This window comes from Chinchilla lanigera, unplaced genomic scaffold, assembly GCF_000276665.1.
Source record: "Chinchilla lanigera isolate Chin_1 unplaced genomic scaffold, ChiLan1.0 scaffold00092, whole genome shotgun sequence".
Lineage (NCBI taxonomy): Eukaryota > Metazoa > Chordata > Mammalia > Rodentia > Chinchillidae > Chinchilla > Chinchilla lanigera.
The window spans coordinates 8181028-8184433 of NW_004955493.1; the positions used below are offsets into that span (position 1 = coordinate 8181028).

The window sequence follows — 3406 nt, forward strand, 5'->3', positions numbered from 1 at the left end:
CCCCATGACTGCACGTGTCTTTGAGGGGGAACACCCAGACACAAACCACAACGCATGCTCACTTGTCCTTTTGCCATGTTATGAAAGCCTGTGGCAGTTTGTTGGTGTATAGTCAGTTTCTATCTAGGGTGAAAGGTCCCGAGAACAAGGTGCCTGTGGATGAAAAGAAAAACGAGAGAGACAAAGTTATGGGATCAGGAGGCTGCAGCCTCTCAGACTGAAGCCTCAAGTACCACCCTCCTTAGCCTTTTATTGCGATACAAACAAAAAGCAGCAACAGGGCAAATGGGAGGAATAATTAACAGGATTGGCGAGGACAATACAACTCAATTCTCACAGGAATGAGACTTGACTTAGCCATAACGTTACCATTCCTTCAGGCATATCTTAGCAAGGCATCTAGAGCTGTCCCAGCGGCTTTCCACAGGGACACAGGTCCTGCTATCATTTCCTTTTACACCAATGCTTTTGCTATACTTCCTCCAGAATCAAACAATCATATGGCTTGGTCAGGCCCAAAGCCCCAAATAGGTAATACATTGAAAGATGAACTAAAGAATGTCCCTTCTTCACAGGAGTTGTTAGTATCATGCTCTTGGACTTCCCAGCCTCTGCAACCAAGCACCAAATAAAATTCCATTGCTTATAGGTTTTCCCATTCTGCGTTACCCTGTTATCACAGCGGAAGCAGACTACGACACCTACCCACCCGTCTACCTATACACACAAACGGCCCTCTCACCACCGTCCACTCACGTACCTGTCAGACCTGTTCTGTGTGTTTATTCAGAGATTAAGGCCAGTGCTGAAGAGACGAGGAGAATGAGACTGCGTAGCTCCCTCAGTGAACTCATCTAGATGGTATCGTGCTTTGTTCTGCATGAAGAGACTGATGTGAGAGTGACCTGGAAGCAAGATGGCGCACAGTAGGCACTGCATCACTAGCAGTGTTGCCATGAGATGGGGCTCACCCGCAAGACTGAGGGTCCCTTGCCTGAGAGCCTCGGGTGAAGCCAGACTTAGAGACAGCCCAAGGACTGCCTCCCCAGCCTCAGCCAGTGCAGCGCAAAGCAAGACCCGGTCCATGGCGGGTGGGACCAAATATCAGGGCTAGGTGGTGAAACCTAACACTGGCTGGATCCTAGCATCCTCTGTCCCTAGCCTAGTGTCCATGGACGAAGCTTCTGGGCCCATCCTAATCCTGGGTAGAGGACATAGCCCCTGCTGACTGGACTTCTTCGGCTGCCATCGTGTGAGGTTGGGTGCAGGGGTCTCAGGCAGGCGCCCCCCACAGCGGCAGGTATGCCATACAGCACCAGCCTTTGTCCCGTTCCGTGCTGGACCCATCTCAGTGGGCTGTGGGCTCAGAATAAAGAGAAACGAAGAAAGCTGATGAGAACTCTAGAACAGCATTGAAAGAGCAAATCCTCAGGTTATTGGGGTTTGAGAGGGACTTGAGAACCTCAGAGGGGCGGAAACGTTATACAGAAACAATAAGTGAAAACATCCCAAACCTAGAGAAGGACACAGATATCTGGGTACAGTCAGAGTCAACTCAGTTGAGACTACCCCAAGGTACGTTATAATAAAGTTCTTTTTTTTGGTACTGGGAATTGAACCCATGACCTTGTGCTTGCCAGGCAAGTGCTTGTGCCACTGAGCTATACCCCCAGCCCTTATAATCAAGTTCTTTAAACAGCAAATTCTCAAAGCCCCAAGAAAAAAGAAACAGCACCTAACAGTGTTCCAATTTTCCTGACTGCTTACTTCTTCGCAGCTCCTTATTGGCCAGGAAAGAGCGGGATGAGACTGCCACACCGCTGCAGGAAAAAACCTACCAACCAAGAACACTGTACCCAGCCAGACTCCTTTAGAGGACAGATAAAGACATCTCCAGATAAAGCAAACTGAATTTATTACCCTAAGATCCATCCCACAAGAAATACCATAGGGATGTTTTCAACTAAAAAAAAGAGATGCCAGTGAGTTAAAAAGAAAACATCAGAAGGGATAGATCTCATTGGTAAGAGTAACTACACAGACAAATTCAGAATGTCCACTATTACATAGTAAACATGAAGACCAAAAAATTAAAAATTAAAAGGGGAGAAGAAAACGGTGAATATGAATGGAAAAAAAAAAAAAAGAACCAGATGTTGTGGTGCACACCTGTAATCCCAGTACTCAGGAGGCTGAGGCAGGAGGATCGTTGCGGTTCGAGGCCAGCCTGCCCTACAAAATGAGCTCAAGGCCAGCCTGAACTGCATAGCAACACCCTATCTCAAAAAGGCAAACAAACAAACAAACAAAAAAATCAAGGGCCAGAGGACCAAAGCATCAGACTGTGATGGTTTCAGAGGCAGAGTGGAATGAATCCAATCTAACAGGATCTGCCCAGCTATCTTCCTGACCCACACCCAGGGCAGTAGGAGGCAGAAAACTTTGGTTGAACTATAGTGTGTTTAAAAAAAACCCCACAAAACCCAAAAAACTAATTTTTTAAAGATGACCTTTTCCCTTTCAAATGGTTGTGTAGAGAATTGTGTAATAGGAAAAGCTGGGCTGGAATTTTCATATTATTGAGAAATTTTTTTGCAGCATGGGAACCTACAAAAAAATACGTGGCAGATGATTCTCATTCTCTTGCAATAGCTTCTTCATGAGAGCCTGGCATTCTGCTTTCACCTTAAAAGATCCACTTAACATTAAGTCTCAGAGATTTGGTGACTTTGTACGAATTATCCATAGTAAAACGTACAACAAACAAGTTTTTATTTTATTAATTTAGTTCCTGTCATGTCCAATAAAATAAAATCAAATGTTATAGGAACAGCTAAAAGAAAAGCTAATAATTTTTGATTGAGTGAACTCTGCTTGGACATTATTTCCTTATTTTGAAGAGGGTTTTGGTTTTTATTATTATTTTGTCTTTTTAAGTGTTCTGATTTGCCCTCTTTCGGTAGTTAGATAATTATTGATTTGTTTGGAATGGCACCCTAAAATAAAGGTTCTGTCTCCAGATTCTGGGCAGTGGTCAATTTGTGTGTGGTTATTTCCGGGATGGAAAGGGGACAGGCTCCTTTGCATGGAATGCATTGTGGGAAATGTTTTCTTGGACTCCACCCACAATGCTCTACCCCTAGATTGCCAAGCAGAAGGCCTTTGCTTCTTCCTGTCTTTTATCACCACTTCATCTCTGCTCTGAGCAAGAGCTGGTAGGTGGAATGCCTTTGCTTAGGCTGATTGGGAATACCAGTTCAATAGAGAATAAAGGTTTTAATAATGCAAAAAAATTAAAAGCACATGAAGAAGGTAAGGGGTAGGCAATATAAAAAGATATAATTATTTAGAGCAGGGCATGGTGGTACCCACCTGTAATCCTAGCATTTGGGAGGCTGAGGCAGGA

General features: G+C 44.4%; 1 long non-coding RNA gene across 2 annotated transcripts in view; it reads right to left on the reverse strand.

Annotated features, from left to right (window-relative positions):
- The window catches only part of LOC102006143, a 19729-nt gene that overhangs the window by 4298 nt on the left and 12025 nt on the right, over nt 1–3406 (reverse strand). Inside the window, exons 5-6 of one of the 2 annotated variants that reach the window (XR_001231286.1) lie at nt 761–905; nt 17–153 (exon numbers count right to left, since the gene is read on the reverse strand). The exons of the other annotated variant lie outside the window; for it this stretch is intronic. This is a non-coding gene — a long non-coding RNA (uncharacterized LOC102006143). Of the gene's footprint in view, nt 1–16; nt 154–760; nt 906–3406 lie in introns of those variants that run through there. 2 annotated transcript variants of the gene reach the window in all.